Source organism: Rhinoderma darwinii, chromosome 2, assembly GCF_050947455.1.
Source record: "Rhinoderma darwinii isolate aRhiDar2 chromosome 2, aRhiDar2.hap1, whole genome shotgun sequence".
Lineage (NCBI taxonomy): Eukaryota > Metazoa > Chordata > Amphibia > Anura > Rhinodermatidae > Rhinoderma > Rhinoderma darwinii.
This window is the reverse complement of record NC_134688.1, coordinates 53845833-53858459: the sequence shown is the minus strand read 5'-3', so window position 1 is coordinate 53858459 and position 12627 is coordinate 53845833. Positions and strand designations below refer to the sequence as shown.

Sequence of the window (12627 nt, the reverse complement as noted above, 5' to 3'; positions counted from 1 at the left end):
CGCAGGGCGCGCACGCCCACGCGTGCACGGCCTTGAAGGGTCAGTACGCGTCCAGCTGCCAGTAATCAGTTATTAGCCCAAATGGCTGCTGGACTATAAAAATGAGCTCTGCCCACTGGTTCCTTGCCTGAGCGTTGTTGTATACCCTAGTCTGTCTTGCTAAAGGTCTCCCAGTGTTTTCCAGTTCCCAGTGTTGCCCGTTCCTGCTGTCTGTACCCTGTATCCCGTACTATCGTTACCTGCTGTAAAAGCCAAGTCGTGTCTTACGCCGCATCCGCGGCGTCACCTGCTGTTAGAGCCAAGTCGTGCCTTCCCGCTGCATCCGCGGCGTCACCTGCTGTGAAAGCCAAGTCGTGCCTTCCCGCTGAATCCGCGGCGTCACCTGCTGTGAAAGCCAAGTCGTGATCCTGCCACTGTCTACTATTGCGTCAGGTACCCGTTTTGAACTATAGACATTGTTTTGTACCTAGTTGGCCAGCTGCTACCCCGCTACGCGGTACGGCCCAGTGGGTCCACACCACGCGCCGTGACAGGGACTCAGTGGTGTGCCTGCTGAACATGGTGGGCGGTTCCCTGGTGAAGGGTGCGGGTCCATCCCAGGTTTTCGCGTGGGCGGTCCTGTAAAACATTTTCCCTTGTTAACCCTCTTCCGGTGAGTTATGAGGCGGTTGCGGTCTCAGTCCAGACTGAGACACCTAATTAGGTAAACAGGGATAACTTGGCTGTGTATGTCTGCTTCGAGGGATAGGTGCCCATCTTAAGCAGGAGGTCAGGAAACAAATAAGGAAGGATGAGTATGTGGAGATGTTCTCCCTCCTCCCCTTGGAGAAGTTCTATCTGGATCAGGGGAAGAGGGGCTAGAGCATAAAAGAAGGAGAAGGAGAAAAGGCAAATGTTTACCAATTGGTTAATATGGTGAACGTTTTCATTTGCGATTCTAGCTAGAGTGATTTGTGAAAAGACCCCGGAGCACTGCTCGGCCCTTTTATGTTTTATGGATTCTATTGGGGAAGCATATAGGGTGTATAAGGGCCTGGTATGGCTCCGTTATGATAAAGAAGTCACAGTACAGCTGACACTAAGCTTTATGCAGAAAATAGTGGAATGTCAAAAACAGCAAAAAAAATCAAGAGAATCAAAAGAAATTTAATAAAACAACACCAGTCCCAAGTGAATATAATTCGTAATGTTGTAGGGGGGTAAGGGAATGATAATGCTGGGAACTCTCTCTGTTATACTCTACTTAAACCCTATACACACACAAGAAACAGAGTATAGAGCCAAGTATATATGAAAAGAATAACAAATTTTATTAAATACATATAAAAACATACATGTTAAAAAGGTACATGAGTGGAGAGACTCTATATGATATGAACACAGGTAAGTAGGAAAACCAAGTGTATGGTGTGTTTAAAGTCCTTATATTAAGGACATATGAATAGGGCAGTGTGCTATCGTATATAACGTTAGTTGTTTGAGTGTGAGTTGTTTTGTTAAGGACAGAAGTGTCCAAAGGGTGTTTTCTAGAGTAAAATACTCCCAACATTAATAACTCAGATAGCCTTACCCATAATAGTAGTCCTGGTAGCCTGGATACCTGTGTGTAGAACAATAAGATGTCATTTTTTATCGAAATTTCTTATTTTCACAGGAAACAAAATACCCCATTTTGTTGCCCAATTTGTCCTTGGTGCGGCAATACCCCATTTGTGGTGATAAACTGCCGTTTGGGCCCATGGAAGGGCTCAGAAGGAAAGGACCACCATTTGGCCTACTGGAGTTTTTCTGGTGCTAAGTCATGTATGCAGAAGCCCCTGAGGTACCAGTACAGTTGAAACCCCTGAGAAGTGACCCCATTTTAAAAACGACACCCCTTAAGACATTCATCTAGAGGTGTATTGAGCCTTTTGACCCCACAGGTACTGTGTAAAAGATAATGCGCAGCAGATGGGGCAGAGTGAGATTTGCAATTTTCTATATATATATGGCATGTCCGTGCCCGATATTGTGCCACTGGAGATATACACACCATAAGATGTAATGTGGGTTCTCCCGGGTACAGCAATAACCTACATGTGGCTGTTATTAGCTGCCTGGGCACACGGCAGGGCTCAGAAGGGAAAGATGAGGGGCATAAGCTCTGCGGAGTGTATCAGGGTAAATTAAAAATTAAGGGATGTATGATAAATTCAAAAACAATCTTTCATACAGAGCCCTGGTTTTTCGGGACACGTGTTGCATTCGTATATTGTTTACCTCCTTATCCCCCTCTTTGAGCAGACTCTGCACCTCTTTTGACTTTTTCCCTTCTTGCCAGTTTGGGGAACTTCTCCTGGAAAGTGTTGCCCTGGTACGATGCGTGTGGCCTCGCTTCCGGAAGTACTGGATGCTCCCTATTCTTGGTCCTAAAGATTAGGTTCTTGATAATCACCTCTTGAAATTCCAGGAAAGTTCCCCTCTGGCCTGCACATCGACGTAGCACATACGCATTGTACAATGCCATCTGTATGATGTGCACGGCCAGCTTCTTATACCACACCCTCGATTTCCGCATGGCGCTGTAGGGCTTCAGGACTTGATCTGACAAGTCAACCCCTCCCATGTACCTATTGTAGTCCAGGATGCAGTCTGGTTTGGGGGTCTCTATACTGGTACCTCGTACAGGTACATGGGTACTGGTGTGGCCATGTATTGTTTTTAATACAAGGACATCTCTCTTGTCCTTGTACTTGACACACAATATGTTGCTGCTAGATTGTGCCCTGCTCTCACCCCTTCTGAGTGTTTGCCCAAGCAGAGTCTTAGGGAGGCCTCTCAGATTTTTTCTAGCAGTGCCGCATGCCGCAGGACTTCTGGAAGCGAGGCACTTGAAGAGTGGGACGCTGGTATAAAAATTATCCAAGTAGAGGTGGTAACCCTGGTCCAGCAGTGGGTGCACCAAATTCCACACAATTTTTGCATTAATTCCCAGTAAGGGGGGGCATTCTGGGGGCTGAATACTGCTGTCCTTCCCTTCATACATCCTAAATTTGTAGGTATACCCTGATGCACTCTCGCACAGCTTATAAATCTTTATGCCATACCTTGCCCTCTTACTCGGCAGGTACTGGCGGAATTGAAGCCTCCCTTTAAAATGTACCAGGGACTCATCAATAGAAATACACTTCTCGGGGGTGTATGCTTGGGCAAACCGAGCACTGAAATGGTCTAATAGGGGTCTCAGTTTGTACAAACGGTCAAAACTGGGGTCATCTCGGGGTGGGCACTGCTCATTATCCTTATAATTTAAGAAGCAAAATATTGCCTCATAATGCATCCTAGACATGGCCATATGGTACATTGGGGGTATGGTATAAGATGTCCATGCTCCAGTAGGTCCTAATGGATGGCTTTTTCAGAAGCCCCATGTTCAAGTGAAGTCCCCAGAACTTGCCCAACTCTGCTACATCTACAGGGGTCCACCTGTAGGATTGGGCATAAAATGATGTAGGGTTCTTAGTAATATACTGTTGGACATATAAATTTGTCTGGGAGACCATAAGATCTATAAAGTCATCAGTGAAGAAGAACTTGAAAAAGCCCATTTCACTGAGCCCTGCCGTATTAAATTTTAACTCTGGGATTTTGGGCTCATAAATGTCTGGTGTGGGGGTCCAAATGGGGGCTTGAACTGCAGCGGGGTCATTTCGCTCGGGGGCTTCAACTGCACTAGTGGTCAAGGGGCATCTCCTAGGAGGTTCCTCTTCTTCATCACTGGATGAGGAGGTGGATAAATAAAACAGAGTCTCACCATCCGACGACTCTGTGTCGGAGGCAAGAAATGAATATGCCTCTTCGGCACTAAATGTCCATTGGGACATGTTTGATTGCTTTCCTAACTAGGAGCAATAGGCTGCTACCTAAACCAGCTCAAAAATTGGTGTTTTTATAGAACGAGTGGGCTTCCCTGAGACTAAACCTAACAAGGGCGAGGGTTCCTAACACTAAACCTAACTAGATTTTATTTGAACTTCCCTGAGACTAAATCTAACTATGGCGACTATTCTCTGACACTAAACCTAACTAGATTATTCTGAGCTTCCCTAACACTAAACCTAACTACGGTGACGGGTGCCTGACACTAAACCTATCTAGATTATTCCGAGCTTCCCTGACGCTAAACCTAACTACTGTGATGGACCCCTAACGCTAGATCTAACTATGGTGAAGGATTCTTGACGCTATACCTAACTATGCTTTTTGACGGTTCCCTGACACTAACACTAATACTAAACTAACTAGATAAATTGTCTAAATTAACAGGTTTTTTTTTCGTTTTTTTTTTTTTATATATTTTTTTATTTTATATGTTTTATAAAGAAAAAAATAATCCCCAGGGACCAATAAATTGGTCCTGAAGACTAAGAAGTGGTCAGTGATAGGAGATCACTGACCAAAAATGTGGGGGGAACACAAGGAGGAAGGGTAAAGGACTGGGTAGTGGATTGGGGAGGTGGGAAGCAGAAAAAAGTTGTCTTTTTTTCACTTTTTTTTCACTCTTTTTCTTCTCTCCCTCTACTCACAACCGCTCTGAACGCCTCGCTATCTCCATTTCAGGGCGGGTGCGGCAGGATGTGATGTCAGGGAGAGGAAGTGAAGAGACCGATCGCCACTATTGGACAGTTACTCACTGACTGACCAATAGTGGCGATTGTGGAGGCGGGACCATCGCAATAGGTCCCGGCGTATTGAGCTGTGATAGCCTGCTGTCGGAAACAGCAGCTGTCACAGCTCGTGCACGCGCCAGTGGAAAATGGCGATGCATTTTCCATGCGACATAATATTCGGTCGCTGAGCGCGAGCGGGGCGGTCAGCGCGACGGAATATTACGTTGCTGAGCTCGAAGGGGTTAAATACATTGAATACACAGTGTCAAGAAACTTTAATTTCACTTTTTCAATGGTTTTCAGTGACTTAAGTGATAAATTATCACGCTGCAGCAAGTTATCAGAGTCAGGATAAGGATTGCTATATCTGTACATGTCTCCAAACAAAGAAACAAGAAGTTCATCTGCTCACCAGGCCGTCCATGTGTCCAATAAACTCTCGGTGGGCGGATAATTGTCCGGTAACTTTATCCATTAAAATGGATACGATCCAGAACTTATGCTACATTCACACGACAGTGAAAAAAAATGGCCATTAAAAACTGATCAACTGTCAGTTTTTCATGCCCGTTTTGCATCATTGTGTCTGCAAATTTTTATACACTTCCAGTCCGTCTGTCCGTTTTTAATGGCCGTTTGACATCCATTTTGCATCCGTTTTTCATGGCCGTTAAAAAAACTGATGAATTTCATTTGTCTGGCTTCTTTTGTCCCAACCCCCTGAAAACACCCAAACAAAGGTCATTGTCATGATTGTTTCACAGCCCCCCTAGAGATGATGCCACACAGCCCCCCTGTAGATGATGGCACACGGACCCCCTCTATATGATGCCACACAGACCCCCTGTAGATGATGAAACACAGACCCCCTGTAGATGATGGCACACAGACCCCCTGTAGATGATGGCACACAGACCCCCTGTAGATGATGGCACACAGCCTCCCTGTAGATGATGTCACACAGCCCCCCTGTAGATGATGGCACACAGCCCCCCTGTAGATGATGGCACACCGCCCCATGTAGATGATGGCACACAGCCCCCTTGTAGACGATGGCACACAGCCCCCTGTAGACGATGGCACACAGCCCCCCTGTAGATGATGACACAGGCACCTCTCCGGAGAAAGCACCACACCCCCCCTCCCTGTGGTAATCTTCCGGGACTCTCTCTGTAAATTCAGGACCGTGCCGAAAAATTTGCTACAGTAGACAACAATGCCCCCTGTACTAGCGCCATGCTACCATAGTAGTGAGCGCAACAATATCCGTAATTTTTGTCTGCCTGAATGCCCTACATACTCACCGATGCATGACCGTCTACGTCACGAGTGATCTCTAGTCTCACTGGTTCTGCGAAGGCGACGCGAGGACGTCATCTCGTCACCTTCGCAGAACCCATGAGACTAGAGACCACACCTGTAGAGGACGGCGCTGCAACGGTGAGTATGTGTCATTGTGCCGCCGATTACCAGCAAGGGAGCCAATAGTTCCCTTGGCTCTTGAATCCCCAAATCACAGAACCGTTTTTAACGGCTGTTACATGTATTGATGGTCGTTAAAAATTGATCCATTGACTTCTATGGGGGCCGTCTGGCCGTGAAAGCGGCCAAAAATAGGACATGTTCTATTTTTTGACGGCCAATATTCACGGGTGGTTAAAAAAAGGCCGTGTGAATATACCCATAGAACATCATTGTTCTGAAAGCGGACGTTTTTTACTGTTGTGTGAATGTAGCCTAAAACGAAATTCAATAAAACGTATCCTTTATTAGTTCAGATGTTGCCGTCTTTAGCTTGACTTTTAACGCATTAAATAAACAATCCCTTATCTTGACTTTTTCAATGGCTTTTGTTGTGTGATATCACGCTGCAACAAATGATATTTTATTTCACATATAGCGAAAAGTAGTAATCCAAAAATAGGTTTTTAACGTTTCGGTCTATACATTCAACCTTCTTTAGACACGGATATGCGGCGCTTGTGACCTCGGTCGCTGTTGGGTAATGGCGCCATTATTTTTGGATTACTACTTTTCGCTATATGTGAAATCAAATATCACTTATTGCATAATACCTTGGAGTGCTGAGTTCCCATTTTTTACACATTGGCGTGGAAGCCTACTCACGCACACTTGAAACACGGAGTGCTGCGGGATCAAGAAAGTATCACGCTGCAACAAGTTATCATAGTCAAGTTAAAGATGGCTACATCTGTATAAAATCCATCTAGTAACAGATTACACGTTTCATACATTACATGTTCTTAGTCGTAGCCCCTATAACCACACATGTATCTTTCTTCCATGTTTATAAACAGCAGTCCCATGTAACGCCTATATCCAGTGTATGCACAGACAGTCTATCCAGGCAGTAGGAGATAATTAGATGATGTAACAGATACTGCAGCCGCTTATGATGTCACTGATGATGTCATAGGCAGTACTAGCCGTTAGGTTCTATGTGCAGCTGGATTACATATTTTTTACAATTTCTGCCAATGACGTCTGGACCGGGACTGTGATTGACTGTGTGATTGACAGGTAAGATGCAGCATTTTATCATTAATTCTACATGTTACTGGACACATGAAATATATACGCTCTAGAATTCTCATATAAGGCCAGATTCACACTGGACATTACTGCAGCAATTTCTAACCACACCAACACCTCACCACAACTATATGATTGTAGAAGGATTTTTTTCTGGTGATTGTCGGGGGTTGTTTTTTTTTTTTAGACAAACAGTTCAAGTTCCAGTAAAATGTTTCTATTAATGCAAGTAACAACTGAACATTTTACATTCAGATTTCAAGGTTTCATATTTTCTCATTAAAGTTACAACTCAGTACAACAGAGTATGTTCACATGGCCTATTTTCATGGCCATAAACACCCCGAAAAACAGCCGAAAATACGGAGGCTAGACGCCTCCAAACATCTGCCCATTGATTTCAATGGGAAAAACAGTTTTTTTTTCCGATGGTGCATTTTACGTGGGCGTTTGATAAAGCGGCGCATAAAAAACACCCTGTAAAAAGAAGTGCATTTCACTCCTTCGGCCGTTTTTGGAGCCGTTTTTCATTGTCTCAATAGAAAAACAGCTCCAAGAACGTTGGTTAAAACGCCTCAAAAAATGTTTGTGGTTTAAAAAATGGCTGAAAATCAGAGGCTGTTTTCCCTTGAAAAGAGCTCTGTATTTTAGAGACGTTTTTTAGTTAAGTGTGTGAACATACCCTTACCATTGTCTGAGAATTGCAGCTGTCAGTAATGTGGAATGTGACTTCTCAGTCGTTTTCAATATGATGTCTAATTTAATTTAATTAAATAGTCTTAAAAAGCTACCGTATATTATCCTAATAAGGCTCAGCAGTAGCCAGGGCCGGCCTTAGGGGTGTGCGACCTGTGCCATTACATAGGGCGCATCCCTCCAGCAGGTGGAACGGGGCGCTGCGCTGGCTCCCTTCCACTGCTTGTGTTTTAGAAGCGGCCGGGCAACTCAGCAGCTGCCTTTCCGCCTGGGAGCTTCTCTCACTGACATCGCGTTTCTAGCAGCGAAAATCGGGATTCCTCTAGGAGATGGGGGCATTGGGGATTGGCATTTGTAAATTGCCCACATTGTGACCCCCCCTAATGTCAGTCATGGACACCTGGGCCTGGGTGTGACTGCAACCTCTTCACCCCTATAGTTATGTTCCCTAGGTTTACACTAAGATTACAAAATGTTTTCAATGTCTGACTCGTCCTGTGATAGAAAATGAAAGGTGTGAAAGTAAATATATTATTATTCATTCTAGATATGGGGTTATTTTATGTTTATTCCATTATGTATTTTACAGACATTTATGACATCTGAATATGTGGCACCAGTGACAGCCGACATGCTAGGATATACACTGTATATATGTAAGTATTATAGCAAATGACAACCTATAGAAATTCTATAATCTGATGTCATCCAGAATGTTCCTATAGAGACACATGACAAGACTGTGGGAACAAATTCCCCAATGTTGTTCATCCAGGGCCTGTCTTAGGGGTGTGCGACCTGTGCGGTTACACTGGGTGCATCACCTGTCACTAATGAATGGGGCGCCACTGGTCTTGATGTCTGGGGCACCCATTGCTTGAACACTCAATCCCACTCTTCATGTAAAAAAAGTAAAGGGCACTGCTCAGGATGCAGATACAATTCCTTGATAATGGATTACATTACAGTGTGGCAGACAATACTTGTCTGGCAGTGTTATTTGGGCACTGTATGATTGCAGTATTTGAGTACTATATTCTACGCCATAAAGCTGAATTCAGACGCTGCAGATTTGCTGCGCGGCAAAATTCACAAGTGTTACAGGTGAATAGTTACAGTCTCAAAAACTCATCCACATGTAGCAAAAGTAAACGCTGGGAATTTTGCTGCAGCTTTATATTATTATTATTATAGAAATGCTCCATAAAGAAGATATTATGGTATTAGTAATATATAAGGGACTTGTTATTTATGTAATTTCCTAATACACATTTGGCTTATGGGGGAGCACACAGCGCACACAGAGTGTCTACATTACCAGTACTGCAGTCTGTGCGCCACCATACAGGTCCGTCCACATGAAGTTGCTGTGTACATGAGCCCTAATGTACATTTCCTTCATTGTTGGGTGGTCTATACTGAGCACACGTCTGTCTGGAGAAATAAAACGACACAATTATTGTTTTTTCCAGAACACCTTAAGATCGGCTGCCTGCTGCCAGGGGGACTCTCTGAAGCAATATTTCATCAATGCAAGGTGCGTCTCTTATTAGTTACTATATGCAGTATCCACCAATACCCTCCACAGTTAGAATGACACTTTTTGTATGTCCTGGGTCAGAATGCCCCTTTTTAATGGCCCCACAGTAATGAAGCCCCCTTTTCTAAGCCCCGACTCAGTCCTTTTATCCCCCATATTAATAGTGCCCCCTTTGCTCCTATAAAATAAAAAATTATACTCACCTAATAGACGACCAACCGGGTCAGACATTTCGCTTCCTCCCTGCGCCGTTATTGTTTGTCCAATTTCAGGGGTGTATGGAGCCCCAGAGCTGTGGGCCACCCCAAATCCCTGGACCCCAGCCGGTCATCCTATTTACCCCTTTGGTAATTTTACACTGGTTGGGGACTGGACTCTGTACTAGATAGAAATGTTGCCATTGATTGAGATTTGTCCTAATACATTGTCTTTCTTTCTCCTAGAATTAATTCCTCATAAGAGTTAATGATAACCACACGTCCCAGGAGGGCAGATCAAAGATTAAGCAGAGCCCTCCACCTCACATCACATAACGTTCTACATTCAGTCGGATGTATTCAGTAGGAGAGTCCAAGGTCAGTGTATTTTATTAACTGCATCTCTAAATGATCACATAGTGTGTATTACTGGTCAATACTGAAGAGGGCACTACCACCATAGATGGCCTGGGCACCCTCAACTTACACTGCCGATCCGGCATTTAGGGCCCAAACCTATAATATAAAAAAACAGAAAGATACAATCCCTAGTTTATTGACTGGGTGATGTTATTTGGGCACTGTATGATTAAATTATTTGGACACTACATGGTGCATCATAAGGGGGAGGACGTCACAGATACTGCACATGTCACCAATAAACCTAAGGCCGGCCCTGGATGTGACACAATAGCTGCCACGTGACATGCCATCCACACGGACATGACCGCTGTGGCCTAGCAACTAAAGACAACAGAACCACCAGCGCAGGAGCCACAGGGAATTTAACAAATGAGTAGGGACAATTTGTTATTTTTAGCCATATGCGGCTTAGACTAAGGTTTATGAAACTGTCAGAGAACCCCTTTAATAATTATTTTGTCTGTTGAATCCAGAAATCCAATTTACCATTTTCTACTCTCTCTACTCCAGTCCAAAAGACTCCACAAAAGACAAATTAGAAGTTTTCCATTAAGGATAAGATTATATAGAAGAATAACAATAAGCTCCTGGTCCCTGATACAAAATCTATACCAGGGTCCTCCAACTATTATATGCCATTATACTGCTGGTGTTATTTGTGTGGCAGAGGGGCATTGGACTCGCCCTGTGATAGAAAATGAAATGTGTGAAAGTAAATATATTATTATTCATTATAGATATGGGGTTATTTTATGTATGTGCATTAAACCCATTATGTATTTTACAGACATTTCTAACATCTGAATATGTGGCACCAGTGACAGCCGACATGCTAGGAGATCCACTGTATATATGTAAGTATTATAGCAAATAACAACCTATAGAAATTCTATAATGTGATGTCATCCAGAATGTTCCTATAGAGACACATGACAAGACTGTGGGAACAATCTCCCTGATGTTTTCAATAGGCTGAACATATATTTGTTGATATGATGAACCATACTAAGCGCACGTCATAATATCTTCACAGTTTATACTTTTTGTTCCAGAATTTCTTGAGATCGGCTGCCTGCTGCCAGGGGGACTCTCTGAAGTAATATTTCATCTATATGCGGTATGTCCATCATTAGTTACTATATACAGTATCCACCAGTAGCTCTGTACATTGAAAAAGTAATGAGCGGGCAAAATGCCAAGAAAGGCGTAGCAGTGGGGAACCTTGGATAGTTGGTAGGAATAGGCATAATGTAAGTTAGGGGTATCTTTGTCCAAAATGCTGGCCACATGGCTCGGTTTGGGACTGAACGTAGGTGTAAGGTAATTGGGTGAGGGAGTGTAGGGGGATTTTAGACAGCTTTGGTCTGCCAAGAACATTTGCGATGTGTCAAGGCCTGGATGAAATAGACAAGGACTTAAGTGAGTTTCATTACACAGTCATAATCTGCAGGCATAGGTGATAATGGACACTGGCAGAATGTTTTTATATTTACAGCACTCAAGCGGAAAGCAATGGAAGGTGCCATGATATTGCCACGTATAGAGCCCCCACAAGTCATGCAGCACAAGGACCTGGACTTGGGGTGTACTGGATTGTTTGGAGCAAATGGCATCAAGGAAGCAAGGCAGGTATCCTCAATGGTATCATTCTAGCAAAAATTTGAGGGAACATGGCACGATGATGGGCCAAGTGCCAGGATCCTTGCGCAGGGATCCAGGGTCGATGAAGGCAGCAATATCCCAGTAGGGCCTCATAATCTCAACATGGGAGAGGTCATGCAGCACAAGGACCTGGACTTGGGGTGTACTGGATTGTTTGGAGCAAATGGCATCAAGGAAGCAAGGCAGGTATCCTCAATGGTATCATTCTAGCAAAAATTTGAGGGAACATGGCACGATGATGGGCCAAGTGCCAGGATCCTTGCGCAGGGATCCAGGGTCGATGAAGGCAGCAATATCCCAGTAGGGCCTCATAATCTCAACATGGGAGAGGGACACCTTGGGGTTGCCAAAATGTTTAGAACACGGGGTACTGGCACAATGTTTGGAATTACAGGAGCAGCGCATCTGGATCTAAAGAGAAGCAGAAGAAGGCAACAGTAGCTGGTTGAGTCTGATTCTGATCTGTCAGATGATAATAAGTGGTCTGATGTTGGGGATAGATGGGCTAATGGGCAAGACGTTTAAGATGCTGAAAAAAATGTTTACGCAGGATAAAGTAAAAAGGTAAAAGCGAGGAGGCGTGATACCGAAAGCCAATCCTTTACTGGAAAGAGGGGGTAAAGTTTGGGGCCAGGAAACATGTTTGTTGATTTCTACCTACACACACTTGTCCCAGGAAATGTTGGGAAACATAAGGGAGGAAAGGCTTGTCTAGTTTTTGTGATGTCTATGGAAGATTTTGTTTAGTATTGCAGTGTTATGGTGGTGGAGCAGGACCCCCTTATTGATCAGGTGCCAATAAAAAGGGATGGTGCCTGTGAAGCAGGCTGGTAAGTATAAAAAAAATACATCTGTCGCATCTAAAAGATGCATCAGTAAACGATGAAATAGACAAGGAGTTGAGTGA

General features: G+C 44.0%; 1 long non-coding RNA gene across 1 annotated transcript; it reads left to right on the top strand.

The window, feature by feature from the left end:
* Positions 1-7118: 7118 nt before the first annotated feature.
* On the top strand, positions 7119-10901 carry LOC142740554 (uncharacterized). Its single transcript, XR_012880772.1, has 5 exons — positions 7119-7190; positions 8488-8554; positions 9371-9435; positions 9882-10013; positions 10846-10901. It is a non-coding gene; the product is annotated as an uncharacterized LOC142740554 (long non-coding RNA).
* The last annotated feature ends 1726 nt before the right edge of the window (positions 10902-12627 follow it).